This window comes from Cynocephalus volans, chromosome 4 (genome assembly GCF_027409185.1).
Source record: "Cynocephalus volans isolate mCynVol1 chromosome 4, mCynVol1.pri, whole genome shotgun sequence".
NCBI classification, from domain to species: domain Eukaryota; kingdom Metazoa; phylum Chordata; class Mammalia; order Dermoptera; family Cynocephalidae; genus Cynocephalus; species Cynocephalus volans.
In genome coordinates, this window is record NC_084463.1 from 64,606,572 (window position 1) to 64,625,803 (window position 19,232).

At 34.3% G+C, this 19,232-nt stretch overlaps 1 pseudogene; it reads left to right on the plus strand.

Moving 5' to 3' along the window:
- Positions 1 to 19,232, plus strand: part of LOC134375254 (rho GTPase-activating protein 20-like) — a 138,991-nt pseudogene that overhangs the window by 86,640 nt on the left and 33,119 nt on the right.

A 19,232-nucleotide genomic window follows, 5' to 3' on the forward strand; every position in this document is an offset into this window, starting at 1 on the left:
TTTGGTACCAGCGAGCTTTTGAGCTAATAGGTCTCAGCATACAATGAAAAAATAAACAACCTAGGGGCCAATGCATAGAGATAATTTATATAGAATTACTGAGAAGGGACAAGAGGAAATATTCTGGAATGATAATAATTTTCTGTATCTTGATAGGGATTTAAATTACACAGATGAATACATTTGTCAAAACTCAGTGAATATACACCTAAGATTTGTGCATTTGTGTATTTCATTTTTTAAGTTAATTTTATATCAAAAGAAAAATTCTAAATAAATATTGAACTCTAATGATATGCATACCAAAATATTTTGGAAGATATGCACTGCTGTATGCAGTTTGCACTGAATGCCAGAAATAAAATGAATAAAGAGATAGAAGGATAGATAGTTGAGTAGGTATATGATAAAGCAAGTACATAGAATATTAATGGTAGAATCTACATTGGAGTATACATGTGTTTACTATAAAACTATTTCAGCTTTGCTTTATGTTTCAAAATTTTTATAATGAAACTTTAAAGACTGTTGTGTGGAGAATAGACTGGAGACCAATAAGGACACTATGCCATTGCATTAAAAACATTATAGAATTTTATATTTCTTGTCCAACGATCAGCTGTACTCTTATAAAAACTTGGTTCTATACTTGATCATTTGAATAGCTGATCTGTGGCATTTGATCTGTTACAGGAAAAGTCCTTCTGCTAGTGTTGACACACCTGCATTTCTGTCATCATTTATGTGCTCCAGTAGGACTCTGCTGATTGATGCCCCAGTAGAGCTGAAAAGAGGCCTGCAGAGGCAGGAGCGACACCTTTTCCTATTCAACGATCTGTTTGTTGTGACTAAAATCAAGTAAGTATACTGCATACTCTCTCCCAGTAATCATTATAAGATTGCATTTCCACTAACAAAGATACCTTTTCTACACAATGTTTACCGTAAGAATGTCTGGCCTCTATTACTAAAGCTAATATCTGTAGTGAGCTTTTTGTTTTGTTTTTGCCAAAAAAAGTCAATTGTTATTCATGCAACAAATGTCTATTTAATCTCTGTTCTGTGCTATGCTCTGAATAAATTTATTCTAAGATGCAATGAAGAATGTGATGGGTATGGTCCCTGCACTTTGGGAGCTCAAATTCTTATGTGTCGGGGAGGGAATTATAGATTGTGATTAGTGCTATGAAGAAAATAGGGTGCTGGGTGAAGTAAAATGGGGGGAGATATATATTATGTAGGTGAATTAGGACCAAAAAATAATTGAAGTTCAATGAAAAGCAACCAGCTATTCAGGTATTGTGAGAATAAGCATTCTAGGTAGAAGGAATAGCAGGTCTAAAGCTGGTGAGAAAGGTTGGTCCTTGGAGGAGTTAAAAGGCCTGAGTTACTGGAACATAATGAACAAAAGAAGAATGATAGGAGTTAAGATTAAAGTAGACAAGGGTTAGGTTATCAGGGTCTTTGTAGGTTATATTAGTTATCTATTGCTAAATTAACCCAAAACATAAGAGTTTAAACTATAAACATTTTATAGTTTCTCTGAAGACAGGAAGCTGGAAGTGTTTATCTGGGTGGTTCTGGCTCAGTGGGCCTCATGAAGTTGCAGTCATTTGTTGGCCAGGGTTGCAGTCATCTCAGGCTTGACTGAAGTTGGAGAATCCACTTCCGGGTTCACTCGTGGATTCTGGCAGCCTCGGTTCCTCACTGGCTGTTGACCAGAGGCCTTAGTTCGCGCGTGCATGCATGTGTGCGTGTGTGTGTGTGTCAGCAATGGAGAGAGCACCAAAATAGAAGCCATATTCTTTTATTTTGGAAGTGGTGTGCCATCATTTCTGACATACTCTATTGGCCACACAGATCAGTCTTGGTACAGTATGGAAGAGAACTTCGCAAGGGTGTGAATATCAGGAAGTAGGGTTCATTGGGTGCCATCTTGGAGGCTTGGTTCCACAAAGGTTGTGATAAGGAGTTTGGATATTATTCCAAAGGGTTTTAATTGGGGGAGTGGCATAATGTGATTCATGTTTTTAAAATATCATTCTGGCTCATGTTAGATAATGGATTGAATAATGGTAGGCAAGAGTGCAAGCAAGGAGACCAGACAGGAGGTTATTGTAGCAATCCTGATGAGAGATACGGAGGCTTCATCTGAGGAAATGACAGTTAAAAGAAGGATACAGACATATTTGGAATATACTTTAGAAGTATCTAAGAGAATTCACTTTCTGTTCAACACTAAATGTTCATGTTCAGTGTTAATGCATTAATACCCAGACTAGAACATGGTAGCTACTACTTGCTCCATCCCTCATTCTCATTATTTATGAAACATCATGAACAATAAGGGTATTTTAACAAATTCAATCTCATCAAAGGGATTATTAGTCACTAGAGAATAGTAAACACTTTTTCCTAATACCTACACTCTCACACCTAAGTTGTTCAGTGTCATAAATGAGACATGGGCAGGGCTAAGTACTAATTTTGCAACATGCTATATTTAATCTGAGTGGTATTAATAGCAATAAAAACCAAACATTTATTGGGATCTTATTGTATGTTAGGTATTATTCTAAGTACTTTAACCCTTATAACAGTTCTACATGGTGGGTATTTTTTGCCTCATTTTACAAGAGAAATTGATACTGAGAGAAGTTAAGTGACTTCCCTAAGATCACAAAGTAATTAGTTGAGCCCACATGTGAACCTAGGTCCATCTTATTTCAAATTTCATTCTTTTAACCCATATGTGGTCTGCTGCCTCTATTACTCTTTGTTTTCTTCTGGATTTCATAGATTTCTCAACCATATAGTTTTTATTAACATTAAATCAGTCTTTCCCTTTGTGATGAGTAAAAGTGTCCAACTACTCATCTAGTAAGAAATGGAATGAAATGTTTAGTGAACTGTTCATATATTTTTTTAAATGCAAAGATAAAGAAAACAGTTTCAGAATGTGTTTTGAATAGAAATAATACAATGTAATTATATTTGGATGTTGATGTTATGAGGAATACAGAGAAAGAAAAGTCTCCTATGCTTTTGCACTAGGTCCACTTAAAGCTCTAAGTAGGGAGGCTATTAACACAGGAACAAATCATTATTTTTTAAAAATGTAGTTTAGTTATGATTTTTTTGTTTAAAAGTTATTAGATGGGTTCTATATTCTAGGTATTATAATAGGAGAATCACAAATGTCTCATTTAATTTTCCTAACAAATTAGAGGTGGGAAAGGGAGAGGGGAGGAGGGGTTAGCAAGAAATTAGTTAAGGGGCACAAACATTGATTACATTTTGCAAACATGAGTATACTAATGATCCTGACTTGATCACCACATATTGGTGATCAATAAAAAAAACTGTCAAAAAAATAGTAGGAAAAAATCATAACAATTTTCCTAACAAGTCCCCAAAACAAGAGTTGTTTTACATATTGAACACAGAGGCTCAGTGAGGTTTGTTGGGTACTAGAAAATGGCAGACCTGGGGTTTGAATGAAGGCCTTAATTCCAATGGCTGGCTCTTTCCACTTTACTGCATTGTGCTCATTAGGTACAAAGCTTTTTGCTCAGCCTGGAGGTAGATACACAGACAACAAAAATTTATTATAATAACCCATTTCCTAAACTTTAGAACCTTAAAGACTATTTACTTGTAACATGCATCTAGTTCATAGGGAGGAATGTATTTTCCTTTATCTTTAGATTTTTTTCCTTTAGCAGTTGTAGTAATATTTATCATAGAGGGCCTTTGTTTTCTTACCTGAAGTTATTTATGTTCTGTTTACTGGTAGCATCTAAGTGGTTTTTATGTAACCTAGGTTTTGGTAAAAACTTTTTATATAAGGACAATTTCTTTTCCACTAGAAAATTGCTGTTTTAGATATATTGGAAAAATGTGTGCCAATCTTCTACTTCTATAGCTCACTTTTTATTTTGATTGTACCTAAAGTCACACAATTTGTTTCCAGACTGCTTTTGAGAGAACTCTTTGTGTCCACTTCAATGCTTTTATGAAGTGACAAAACTTATATGAATTGTTTGAAGGGTTGTTTTTTGAGAGATTCAATTCATTTTAGTACTTTCTATATCTGCTGGGGATATTTAAAAGTGTGAGTGATCTAAGTTGTTTTTACTTATTTTTTTGCCATAAACCCAAGACCCTTGGGATAAAACATGGATATTTGAGGAGATAATTATATTATTATTGAATCCTGCCACATTGCAAAAATTTTGACCACCACTTTTCAGGAAATCGCTTACATGATCATTCTTGTAGCAAACATTTAAATATATTCACAGATCCTTCTTAATATGAAAGAACTTATTATTTTTATGAAATGAACAGCAACCAAGAAAAAATAGCCCCCTGCAATACCAAACCTGTTTATTTCCTATCACTTCTCACTTTTAGATGAAGGATTGGGTAGTACTGTGAATCAATATATTTGCTGAAATTATCCAAGACTAGCAGTTAGTCTTTATACTTAGCCATGAGGAAGTAGGGGATAACTTAATTTCCATATTATATCACCTCATCTTCGTGCTTCATTTGGAAACTGCTTTCAATCTTTAGTTGAACCTACAGAAATAAACTCAAGCGGGATAAATCATTGACTAGCTACTTACATATTTATTTAGTCAAACTAAATAAATTGTAGTAAGTGCAATAATATAGAGGATGTTAAATGCTTCCTTTTATTGGCTAAAGTGTTACATTTGCTCCATTTTGTGCTGAATGTTGAAAGCGTTTGCTGAAAATTGTTTTCAGTTTATTGTCATTGTTTTCCTTACTAAGTTAGAAAAGTGTTAAAGCTAGATGAGTTATTAGAGACCACTTTTGATATTCATTAGAAAAATAAATAAGAATTGTTTTTCCAATAAAATTATGGTTTTTCATTTTTTAAAACAGCATCTGTTGTATAGACATTAAAATATTTAGAAAAGTTAATATTTTTTAATAGTCATAGAGCACCTGTATTAGTCTGTTTCTGTTGCTTATAACAGAAATATCTGAAACTGGGTAATTTGTAAAGAAATAATATTTATTGCTTATAACTGGTTTTGGTAAATGGTAAGTCCAAAGTCCAGGGAACACATCTGGTGAGAGCCTCATTCTTAGTGATGACTCAAAGTGCCACAGGGTATCATATGGCGAGAATGGCAGAAGCGAGAGAGAGAGAGAGAAAGAGAGAGCAAGCTTCTCATGAGCTCTCCATTTGAAGCCATCAGAACCACACCCATAACCACCATTAAACCATCAATGGATTAATCCATTCACTAGGGCATAGTCCTCACTATCTAATCACCTCTTAAAGGCCCTACCTTTCAATTACCATCATAGGATTTCTCACCCTCTTAATACTGTCACAGTGGGAATTAAGTTTCCAACATGGGCTTTCAGGGGACAAACATATCTAAACTACAGCAGTACTCGTATGGAATTTACAGAGAGAAAATGACTGTACTTACCTCACACCCTCTTAAGCCATCACTATTCTCATATTTTATTTCCTAAGCAAATAGTAAACAATAATGAGTTCTGTTTAAGTGAAAAAGATGAAGTTAAACAAAGTCTGAGTATTAATTCATTATCAATAGAATTGCCATGATATACTTGTGGAATACATCTTGATCTATGCCCTAAAATATATTTGATAAGATATCTTCATCTTAGAATATGGAGAAAGCTCCCTAGAATCTTGTGTATTTCAACATTACACTTTAATTCCTTACAGTTTAAAGATTGGAGGACAGGAAAGCAAAGTATATCTGTTATCTTAATAAATTTACAGTAAGGAACTACATTGTAGAAATAAAGATTTGTTTTTAGGGGTTGTTTTGTTTTGTTTTCAGCCAGTTCATGTTAGATTTATATTTTTTAAAATTTTTGTAGCATAATGCTATTGGACATTGAGAGTGACAAATCTGAAAAAGTACACTGTGACCTCAGGACTGTTCATTTTAATAAAAAGCTTTATTGGAATACTTCTTTTAAATATTTTTAAGCTCACCCATCTAGCTTTATGTACAAAAACGTTTGTATTAGTCCATTTTGTGTTGCTATAACAGAACACCTGAGACTGGGTAATTTATAAAGAACAGAGGTTTATTTGGCTTACAATTCTGGGACAGCTGCATCTGGCATGGGCCTCAGGCTGCTTCTGCTCATGGCGGAAAGCGGAAGGCAACTGGTGGGTACTAGCAGATCACATGGCAAGAGGAAGCGATCACATGGAGAGAGACAGAGAGAGAGAAGTAGTTAAGTCTTTTAAACAACCAGCTCTCGAAGGAACTAACAGAGCAAGGTCTCACTCAGGACCCCCATCCCCCAGGGAGAGAAATCAATCCATTCATGAGGGATCTACCCCCATGACACAGCTTCCAACACTGCCACATTGAGGATCAGATTTCCACATTTGTTTTGGTAGGGATAACACATCCAAACTCTATCAGTGTTCATGAGATTTCTCCCCCAAACTCTGAAGTAAACTAACAGCCTCATCAGAAAAACCTTATAGCTCTGGAGAAACAAAAAAGTAGGCTAAAGATACAAATGCAAAAGGGAACTTTGTGGAAAGATACTTCATCCAGGTGCTTTATAGGAATGGCAATATCCAGAGCTTTTTATAGATACATAGTAGTTAAGGGCATGAATAAGATCATGAATCAACACTGCCTAATTTCATATTCTAGCTTACTACTTAAGCTGTTTTGACTTTATAGATTTTGTTTGATATTACCTAAATAGTTGCCACCAAGAAGTAAGATTTTGTCTGTAATCGAGTCTATTTCATAAACAAAATCTAAAGGTTTATAGCAGTAGGGTGAGATATAGAAAGAAGCTATCATACCACACAGACACTTTTCAATTACACTTAAAATCAGTGTACCCTATGGAAAGTATAAATGAGACTTTGAATGTAGATTATCCTTCATTTATACTTCCTGAAAACCCCTTTTTCATTTTATAATCCCACTGAATAGTTTTAGCTTTAAATATTCTATAAATCAGAGGAGTTTTAGGGATACTTCGAAATGTATCTTTTTAAAAAATTTTAACGTCTCAATATACATTGTAGTTGATTTTCATGACCCTTTACCCGTTCCTCTTCTCCTGTTCCTATCTCCCCTCTCCCCCCACTTCATATCTATTCACTTGTCTTAAAAAGTTCAAGGAGTTGTTGTGATTGATGTGTATTTAAGTCTCAGGTCTATCGTGAGCATTAAATCTGTCAATTAGGTGAAGATGGATGGTGGTTTCCATAACAGGGGACTAAACGGTATTAGGTAGAAATTGTCAGAAAGCAATTTCACCACTATCTTAAAGTAGATGACCTTCAGAGTCCCCAGAGATGAATGCTAATTTTGTCAACTCTGCTTTTTTGTTTGTTTAAGTTTAGGTTCTGTTTTTAGGCTACAGTTTTTCAGTTTTAGCTGGAATATAAGGGAAAATAGTGGAACAAAATCTTAAGAAAGGAAGTTTAAAATAATCTGTGCTTCTAAAGGCTAGAAAATATTGTTACCATTTACTTAGAAATGTACTATAAATTCCTCTAATTTCAGGTTTTTTTAGTGCATCTCTCTTAAGATAAAAATTTTATAAACATCTTAATTAAATCGTGTGTAGTTTTTGTGTTCAGCCACTGCAATCTTTTTGGAAGTAAGCAAAGTATAAATAATAAATTAATTTTTGTAAGAGCAGTAAATTTAAAATTAGATTTTTGATCCAAATGCAGTGCTTAACATATAGAAAATTAAAACAAGCCAGTTTATGGCTATTTGCTGCCGTAAATGCAAGTGTGACGACTAAATAAATGTTTCACCAAAGTTTCAGAGGGTTTCTTGGGCCAAGGTAGCCATTCATGTTACGATTTACTGGCTGGATACTGAAGATTAATACAATGAATAAGATATTCTTTAATCATGATTAGTGAAAACTGCCCTCTTATCACAAATACTGAAGCTCCTGTAAAATTTAAGACACAAAACAAGAGATCCTGTTTGGTTTTTATCTTTCTAGATATAACAACAACTTTAAGATAAAACATAAAATTAAATTAACTGATATGTGGACAGCAACCTGTGTGGATGAAGTGGGAGAAGGCAACACCAAAGCCATGAAATCCTTTGTCTTGGGCTGGCCCACAGTGAACTTTGTGGCCACTTTCAGGTAAGAACCTCAGCTTGTCCTGTATTTACCTGGGTTAGCTACTGTGATAATTTCTTGTCTGGAGAGAAAAATTTAATAAAATCTTGTTCCTTTAATTTTTTAAAAGAAAATGTTTTATTCTGCTTGAGTACTCACTCGATCACTCATGTTTTGACACACCCCCCCAATGAAAATACTTGTGTGCTTTATGTTTCTCCCAAAGAGCTTTTAATTAAAATATGTGAAAATTAATGGTAAATATTGGGAACTCCTGGGATCATTTTCCATCATTATAAAATGATTATTAAATGTCCAATTAAGTTTGACTAACTAGTTTATACTGACAAAAACTTTCCAAAGAAAGTTTTTCATTATATAAATAAAATTAATGTCATGAAATACTGGGTTGCCTGAATTGTGTATTAAGTCTGATTTAGTATCTATAGAAATATAATAATCAGAAGCAAATTTATGAGTTTAAGGAGTAAAAGTTAGTTTCCCAAGACTCACTTTTCGGCTGAGATGGGGTTGGAGAATATATGAATACAAAATATTTGTCGTCTTATCCTGAACATACTTAATTGTACTTTTCAGTTAGGGTGAACAACCAAAATTCACACCTGTGAATTTTAAACAGTGTGCCCCAACTCCAGTATTTATTTTACACTTAAGAGTTAGTATTTATCACATGCAAATGATGCTCTTCATTCTGCTTCTCTTCACACTACCACCAAACTCCTTAGGCACCATTCTAAAGCCACATAACTAAAATTTTCCAAGCTGTTAATTTTCCATTAAAGGACAGGCATGTCATTATATTCTGTTTTGCAGTATTGGCCTACGCCAAGATTTTAACAGCTTATTTGGAAGAAACATGTATTTGTATCATTCTCTGCATGATGTATTTCTGTAAAGGACACTTCAAAAAGTTTGTGGAAAAGTAGAATCGAAAGATAATATGAATCTTTCCATGAACCTTTTGAAGTATTCTCATATTATCATTACCTATTGCTTAATCTTCTTGGAGTTGCAAGTGAAAGGAAGCAATTTCAACTGAGGGATGTGACTACATAATATTTTTAATCAAGGATTTTCCATGAAACTTCTTTCTAAGAAGAGGGGAAAATGTGGAAACAAGTTTTACATACATTGTATTGCTCAAACTATGGTTCTTTACCCAAGTGATCAAAGTTAACATTACCAGTGATGTCATGTAGATATCATATACCCCTTGATATAATGTGACGAGAAAAGCAATTCATCTCTGTGATATTCCTACCCCCAAAACCATAATCTCAGTCTAATCATGAGAAAAACATACAGGAAACACAAATTAAGAACATTCAATAGGTTATCTGACCAGTACTCTTTAAAACTGTGAAGGTTAAAAAAAAAAAAAAAAGGCAGACAAACAAACAAAACAGGGAAAGACGGAGAAACTGTCACAGACCAATCACTAAGGAGACAAATGTAATGTGCTATCCTCAATTGGCTCCTAGAACAGAAAAAGATCATTAATTAAATAAAAAACAAAAGTGGTGAAATCTGAATAAGATCAAGAGTTTGTTAATAGTAATGTACCAATATTGTTTTCTTAGTTTTAACAAATAGGCCATGATAATGTAAGAGGATAACATTAGAGGAAACTGGCACTGGATGAGTAGTATACAGGGAATCTCTGTGTTATCTTTGTAACTTTTCTGGAAATCGAAAATTATTTCAAAATTAAGTTTATTTTTTTTAAAAAGTAAAGTGTTGAGTTCTGCCTCTGGAATGCAGAGTGAGGTCTTAACAGACTGGCCACCCTACAGATAACAACTGTAAACTCTGCATAATATACAAACAGCAACTACTGAGGGTTTTGGAGAGTGAACAAAAGTTGAAAGATTTGGGAGAGGCGTTGAAACTTGGAAGAAGGCACCACACTGGGTGCGTTTCCTATTTTTAAGGCTTTAGCTTGAGGTCAGGCTGCAGTCACATCATGGTATGGTGCTACCAAAACTGACAAAAGCCCACAATCTTTCTGGGCTGAAGAACTAGAATACAAAGTCCAGATCAACCACAGTTATTGGAAAGCAAAAGTAGAAATCTCAGAAAGGAGTACATTAGAGAAGGGAATCTCCAAATTCTGTGTATAGATACTGCCCAAGTCTGTGGCTGATTGCTGAACCTCACATGCATGGGATAGACTCAAAGCACTTTAAACCTAAGACTAAAAGAATTGAACTGAGCTGCTGCCCACCACAGATAAGATAGAATTTGTAGCTTCATCTAATCAGGTTAGTTGTCTGTTAAAACAAAAACATCAACACTGTTTTGCAGTTATAACAGAATATGGTCTCCAAAACAAAACATTCATAATGTCCAGAATACAATCTAAAATTTCTTGACATATGAATAACAAGGAAAGAGAAAAGATAATAAAAGCCAATCCTGAGATGACCTATGTGTTGAATTCCCAGAAAAGAACTTTAAAGCAGCTTTTTTAGGTATGCATGATAGATAAAAGGAAAATTCAATTGAAATTAATAAAAAGATAGGAAATCTCAGCAGAGAAAAAGAAAATATAAAAAGGACCAGATAAAAATTCTAAAACTGAAAACTGCAGTATCTCAAATAAAAAATCTCCCATATGGCCTTCCTTGCAGAATGGAAATGAAAGAGGAGTCAGTGAATTTGAAGATATATCAGTTCAAATTGTCCAATCTGAAGAACGGAGAAAACAAAGATTTTTTTAATGAAAAAATGTATCAGAGACTTGTGAAAAAATATTAAAAGATATAATATACGTATTAATGAAGTCTGAAAAAGAGGAGAGAGAGGGTTTGGAGCAGTAAAGAAATAATGGTTAAAAACCTCCCAAATTTGGTGGAAGACAAAAATGTACATATTCAGGAAGCACAGTATTCCAAAAGGAAGAGTATGAAGAAAACGACACCTGGCCATGTTATAGACAAATTTCTGTAAATCAAAAGAGAAAATTCTTGAAAGCAGCCAGAGAGAAAACAACATGTTACATATAGCAGAACTGCAATTTGAAATTTTGTGAGATTTTCATTAGAAACTATGAAGGGCAGAAGACAGTGGAACAACATCTTTAAAGTGTTCAGATAGCCCAGCAACCACCACTGAGCACCGCAGGAAGCGCCATGGGCTCTGGGCCATGGGTTTCTGGGCCAAGATATTTCCATCCATATGCCAAATTTCTCTTCAATCTCTTTAATCTCAATATTAAGCATACTTTCTTAAGCATGGCCCTTTTCACCTGCAAAATCTTTCTAAGATAATTTATTTGTATGGCCCTTTAAGCTGCAAAAATACTCTGGAAGATAATTAACCCAGTTTTTCTGGTGTGGAAACTGAGGCTTAGAGAGGTTAAGTGACTTACGATCACCTAGCCTGCATATAATTTGGAAACCAGGTGTTTGAATTCCAAATCAAGTTGTTCTTTCCACTGTTAAGAAATACCTCCCACTGATATAATACCATTTGTAAAAGAGCAGTAAAGGAGGACACTGGGTCTGTCTTGTATCTATCCAAGAGGATTTAATGAAACCACACTTGACTATGTAGTTTTTCCTAAAGGGCATTTTCACAGCAGGATTCTCCAAAACACAGTTGTGCCGAGGTTGCAGCTTACATGTGTAACTACATCTGTTACATGTGTAACTACATCTGTTACAGGCTGTTGATATTTTCACCTGGATTGACAATCTTAAACATGCTAGCATAGTTTTTTACATGGTTTAATTTTTTCTCTCTCATTTTCTTTGATTGCAGTTCTCCAGAACAAAAGGAAAAATGGTTCTCTCTCCTTCAGAGGTACTTTTTCAGTATATGTGTTTTTAGTCTTTAACCTGTAATAAATGAATTAAAGCCTTTTCTGCAGAGATGTTCCCCAAACTATTTTCCTTCTCTTTGGTAGAAATTGTTCATTTGTCCTCAGAATAAGCTGTTGTTTAGATTGTACATTAGCTACTACTTACTGTAAATAATGTTCTCTCATTACATGTATTTCGTACTTTCTCAGAAGGAGAACATTGAGGTCTAGTTAGATCATTTTAGACAGAATTTAGGTAATATTCTCTCCCATCTCTTTCTGTTGTCTCCAACCTACCAATTGGAACTATCAGTTTCCTCAAAGTGTATACTGTTTCCACAAATTCAGGGCTTTCTGCTGAGCACCTCAAAAATGAATTTTATTCCTGCTATTGAACATACAGACTAAAATGGTCAACTTAGGCACGTCTGTTAGACCCACAATTTTTTCCCCTTTCTCCCCTCTCCTGCTTCCTAAGCAATGGGATAACCAAGATTTACCCTCTGCTGGAGAGCTAAATGAGAAGTCAAAAGCCATTGCTTTGGTTCATCCTAGTTAAAAGTATCATATATGTTCCTGTACTTTTTAGTAAGGTGCCAGACCTGTCCAGAGAAGACAGGGAAGCTTTGAAGATTAAATATCTCCTAGAGGTGCCTTTAGCTGATTGTGCTTCTCAAACCTCATCTGACATGTATGTCCCATTCTTTTTTGTGCCCATGCCTAATGTCCTGATTTTTTAAAATTTCCTTCCAACCCATGATGTAATCTGAGTTTGCTGAGTCTTTCCATTTGTCTTTTTTAAAACAGCATATAAGTAGTATATTGAGAATATTAGCAAAATAGATTGATTTTTAAAATAAGCCATTAGCGAATTCCATCTGACTCAGTGTTGTTTTGAATTGTTGTTGCATTTGATTAGATACATCAATGTAGAGAAAGAGAAGGACTACCCAAAGAGCATTCCGCTCAAAATCTTCACCAAGGACATTGGAAATTGTGCCTATGTAAGTGTTTCTAAGCCAGAAAATTAAATTCCAAGTCCCTGCATGAATAAAAAGAGAGACAGGCAGGCAAACAGACTGTGTATGTGCTATAGAAGGTAGGCATTTTGAAATACGATAGGGGGAAAATGCATTTTCCTGGATATATTTATGTCTTTGTATATATGAAAAGTAAACCTAGCAAAAATAAAGCAAGAAAGATTCATATTAACTACAGTATTTAACATTTACACTTGGAAAGAATATTGCTTGTCAGATGTCTTTTTCCTCCCTCTGGCATGAATGTTTCTCTGGATCTTTTCAATAGCAGCTGCAGAGGCTTTTAGTAAATCCACTTCCATGAGGTATTTCCTTTTAGTATTAAACAGTTTTTTTTTCCAACGTATCACTTCTTAAGTAGAGAGTGGTTTTGAAAAGTTTTCATTCTTTAAGTTTTTAGGGATTGAATCCCTCAGGTTAATAAGTGGAAGATCTGAGAAAGATGATATTTATAAGGGAATCAGCATTTTTCTAGATCACAGTATTTGTCGTTTTGGTCAAATTAATATTAATTCTTTAACCCTAGTTGTTATGTTTAATTTGATGACTGAAATTATAGTACAAGGGCCAAGATGTTATCAGTGATGAACAAGTTGGAAACTTATGAAAGTTTTTATGATACTATGGACTATCATACTTCACAGCAGCTCTAGATTACATTGGATAGCTTTATTTGTGTGTAGAAAATACATGCAAAACAGTTATGTTTGGGAGAAAAGCAAAAGCTATGCAAATGTTCTGACCAACTCCTGAGTGTGAGATATCGCTGCTTGAGGAAAGTACTCAGATTTTTATGGTATGAGACTACAGAGATCTCCTGCAGCAAAGTAGGAAAACAACAACAACAACACTTGTTTCGGCCTGCTTTCATTCGACTGTTGTGGCAGTTGGTTACAATCAGGATTTTCATGGAAAATCCTTTATCACTTTTTTTTTCAGTATATAGAAAGTGTGTGCTTGAGAAAGGACTGATGTCCCCCATTTTGAAAGAGAAGACAGGAGGTGTGGTCAGGTTGGGTGTTCTGTTTTTATCACTAGTACCCTAGATAAGTCAAGGGTGCTGTGACACACTATGTCCTTTGCTCTCTGAAGTAGCTTTCATGGCAGTAGTCTCTTACAGGGAGCCCTGCTTCCAGAAAGAGTGATTTCCCCAATTACGAGTGCATCTATGGGAAGTATTCTTTATCCTTGGTCTTCAGTTAGGCACAACCTGTCAGTGAGTTCTGCTAATATGGAAAGGAATTGCCACATTTTCAGTTTTGTCTGTTTGTTTTGTTGTTTGTTTACTAGCCAAAGAGCCGTATCTGCCGAAATTCATTTTTTTCATCTACCAGAAAGGCAAGCAGGAAAAAATACACTTCCTATAGCACTATTTTGAACATATGTGCCTAGTGTTAAGAAAAACCATTACCTTAAGAGACCAGGTAATTGGGAAGATAGATTCTTCACTACAAAAGACTTCATGAGAGATTTTCTTTAAATTGAATTGAATGGTTTTCAGACTTGGAAAAAAAAAAAGAAAAAGAAAAAAGCAGAAGCCTTTTTTGAAGTTATATGTCAAGTTACAAAGCTCAGTATGTAGTATAACTATGCCACTCTGGTAGAAAACAGGCTCCGGATTGGGCGTTCCAAGCCCTTTTTGTTGTGCTCTGAGACACGTTTGCATAATCTTTGGGATAGAAGGAGGACAATTTGAAATCAGTGCACTTAAAAAAAATTGTTTTAAATAAAATTCAATTAACTAACAACTTTTAAAGGCAATTTGTCATGTGAAGTAATTGACTTATTGGGAAGACATAATATAAGGGAACAACAATTGATGAATTATCAGTGGATTTCACTTTGCTTTATTTTTATATCATTTTTTCTTTTATATTATTTTTTTCCTTTTATGCTACTTATTTGTACCATTTAAGCCCTTCTATCAGCAGTCCTGATCGTTTATTTATCTGATAATTATCATATATATAACCTATGTGCATAGCAAAAATATTTCCTTTTTGATAACACAACACTGTCGTATATTTACATAATATATTTTGGAATGCAGTGAGCTCTATAGATAGCTCAGAATCTTGTTAATCCCTTTTCTGTTTGTAGCATGCAAATTGTCTGTTTTTAAATAGCAATTCTCAATGTAGTTTAGCACGGAGCTATTACAGATACCCTATTGAATGGCAGAGTTGGTAATAGAGTAGAGCTTCCTAAACTTTTCAGTTTTTTCCTAGACTCATCAGTTTTAAATTCTCTGAAGATTTTAACAATAAGAATCTTAGTAGCCACAATGCCTAACACATAGAAAGTGCTCAATAAATAGCTGTGTTTTAAAATTCTAGGCTTTAAATGTCTTTCATAACCAGTTCTTATTCTGATTTTACCTAAACTGACTTTATACCATGGAAAGAAATAAAATCCTATATTGTGAAAACAGTACTAAGGAAGAGATATAAAGAGATTCAGCTCTCTCCCTTTTTTATTACCCATTGCGCAATGGAAATACAACTATGGAAATGAGGCAGAACACCAGCCTCACTGAATTTTTTTTTTATTGTACTCTCTATGAAATATATTTAGTCTTCTCCTTACTTGCTTAAGCTCTTATATTTTGTGAGCCACACATCTTTTATTTTGAGAGAAATAAATGTTTTATTAAAGGGCATAATATATAAGGAAATGAAAGTAAATTATAGTCAAAGGTTTATATTCTACTTAAGTCATGTGCTTTACTCTGTCCACACTTGAAATCGGGTTTGAAATTTTATTTATAACCACCTAAAGGAAATCAGGATTTGCCTTTGGATAATCATTTGGCAATTATTATTTGTTCACCTGTTTTAAAATTCTTTATTCATAGCTCTATTTCTTATTTCTTTTTTTTCTACAGTCTAAAACTATAACAGTAATGAATTCAGATACAGCGAATGAAGTTATCAACATGTCATTAACAATGCTAAGGATAACTGTAAGTTACTCTGCTAGATATTCTTAATTGAAAACAAACCTTGATACTTTACAGTCATGTAAATATTATTCCTTCCATCATAAGACAGCTGGTTATTAGATATACCAAAATCATATTTTATCCCCCAAAGCATAGAAAATAAGGACAGTAAATCTTTAATATTAGTTTAAAATATGGGTGCTATCTTCCACTCTTATTTTAAAACTTGTATGAACCAAAAAGCATAAGATTGGACTATAATTTTAGGGTGATGATGTGTATTTTTATTGTATATGCTATGTACATTTACAAAAAAAATTTTTTTTGGTGTAAGATTCTTAGTAATAAAGTTTCAACTCTTTCCCTCCTTTCTACTTGTCAATATTTGAGAGTTCTCCTCCCTACCTAATCATCCTATTATTATCTCAAGACACAGTTAGTCTTAGGATGATGAATTCTGAAGGATTTGCTCTGTAGTAGAATTTTTGCATAAAGAACACATGGCTAGAAGCCATTTTGCCTGGCTGTAGGTCCTGAGGATAAGATGCCTGGTACTTCTAATGAACTGGTAAATAAAAAGACAAGCTTTTAAATAGATCATGGATTTGAAGGGCTTTAGTGTATACTCCACACTTTTTCATTTTGCTTTTAGCTTCTGCTCCTGTTTTCTGAGACAGAGGTTACCTTTTGAAATTGTTTTAGAGGAAAATATTGAAATGTTTGAGAATGAGTTGGGGAAAGAGAATTGGAAGGTTCTCCTCATTGCCTCCCTATCAATTATATAAACACCACATAGTGAGTACTTTTATTAAAGAGAGTGACTCTCAGAAGGGTGGAAACTAAGGAAAGCACTTGAACAACACTATTCCTTGTGTGAGATTCCCTATAAATTTTAAAACACACTATGATGTGACATGACACATGTTTAAGACATGCCATGTATTTCAATTTGCTAGTACATGGTGCTATAGTAAGCCCTTAAAGAGCTCAGGGTTTGCCCTGAGCTCTTTAAAAATTTGGGATTAAAAAATCTGACTTATTAAATTTAGTAATGTATTTTAAATGTAATTAAATTTATATGCAGTGAGTAAAGCAGACATCTTTGCATTGATTTCTAACCTGTGTGAATGTTTTGGAAGAAAGTGAATAGTTTTAGGGGTAGGAAGGGAGATTAATTAATGACAGGATTCATTTCCTTATCTGTATTTTTCTTTTAGATAAAGTGATCCATCTCCTCAGATCCCAAAATAATTCTATTAATTTAATTAGGAATTGATTGAGGCTATTTGAGTACACCTGGTCTAAGAGATGATCACAGTGTTTTTAGACACTATATGAAAAGAAAGGATTTTTATTAGGTTGCTCGTTCCATTTGAAATATAATTTTTTGACTAGTGATGAAGTAACAAACTATGTATGTATGGTAGTGGGGGCAGTCTGTATGGTATTCTCCATAGCCAAGACCCTCCGTTATAAGGGCAGGACCATGATTGCTAATCAGAAGTTAAAGTCAAGAATATGAAATACTGCCAACAGACTTGACTATATCTGTACTAGCTTCTTTTAAAATATATTTATCGTATTCCTCCTAGAGGAATATAACCCTTCCGGGGTTATAATTCTACTAGTGAACAATTTTATTGTTTTATGTTTTCCATGACTGGGCCTATTCTCTACATTGAATTCTCATTCTTTCTGTGCCCAGGACTGGACTTACCCAAACTAAAACCAGTGTAGACTATGCCAATTGCCTATCTGTTCAAAGCCTCTTCTTCTCCTGCTCAGAAGCAGCTGAACTAAAATCAGCCTTTGATATTTTACTTCTTAATCATACATACAGAAGTGTTTGTGGCTTTCTGGATAACAAGGTTGTCTTTGCCAGGGACATGTTGAAGGTTAAGTCGGATATTCTCTGAGAAGTCCAGAGACATAGCAGAAGTCAGGACTCTAAAGAAGAGATTAGCCTTTTAGAACCAGAAAGTTTGTTCTTCCTTTGTAGAAAGATTTAGTCAAGATTTCACATTCCGTGGGCTACCTTTATATTGAGGGCCTGATTCCATTGAAGTTTGTGGATCCCTAGCCATCACTGGGGATTGGGGGGAGAGAGATGGGGTTTTCTAAAAAAAATCATAATCACTCCCGTGTACCTATATAGCATTTACATTGTCCCCAGGTTTTTCCTTTGACGAAACATAAAAATGCCCCCCAAAAAAGTCCTCATCGAAGTACCAAATGTTGAAGATTTATTATGACTTTTAATTCTTTTATCTCCAAGGGCTCTGAGAGAGATTACCAGTTATGGGTCAATTCTGGCAAAGAAGCAGCACCATACCCACTCATTGGTAAGTTTCTGTGAAAATCTAAGAGAACTATAATTAAAATTCAGTGAATACTAAGTGTCTGAGAGAATTAGTCATATGGTCCTAAATTTAAATACTATGAAATGTTAAATCTCATATGAAGAATAAATATCTACTAAACATTTCTCTGTGTTAGAAAAAATCTCTTTGCTCGAGTAGCTAATTTTATAGTTGGGAAGAAAAATGTGAATTTTCTTCTGTTTTTCACTTTATAAACAGAGCTAGCTTGCCAAACCTTTACTTTTTTTCTGTAACACAGCAATATGTATTGGTATTTCCTTTTCTTCATACACTTCTTTTTATATTCAGTTCTTGGGATTTTCTGTTACCTTTCCTATCTACTATTTTGCCTCTCTGGAAGACCAGTCTATAATCCAGTCATGCATCTTAAACCACCAGTGAGTATGAAATACCTGCCCTGTGCCAGGAACTTTTCTAGGCATCAAAGAAAATGGATTAATCCATTTGAACATATAAATCTTCACTGGCTAATCTACTGTCACTTCACTAACTTACTTTGCTATTTCTGTAGCTCAGTTACCCAGCATTTGATTTGAGGAGCATTGGTATATAGTTTACACCTCACCTTATTTAAATCATTTCGCTAAAAAATATTTTTTGATCAGTAATTTTATTCAGAGTCGTTAACAGAAACAGAGCAATAAAAATGAAGGACAATATCTGTAGCAGATTTTGAGATGATGAACAGAATGATGTTGATGACGTTGATTTCTGTTAACAATTGAAAAATGCTTACTACCTGCTAGACATTGTGAAAAGCATTTCACATGCATCATCTTGTGCAGTACTTTCATTTATCTGTGAGGTCACTACTGTGTAATCAGTGTTTCCATTGATCTGAGTAATCTAAAACCAAACTTTTCTACAAAATCTGTATGCTTAGAATGTAGAAAGTG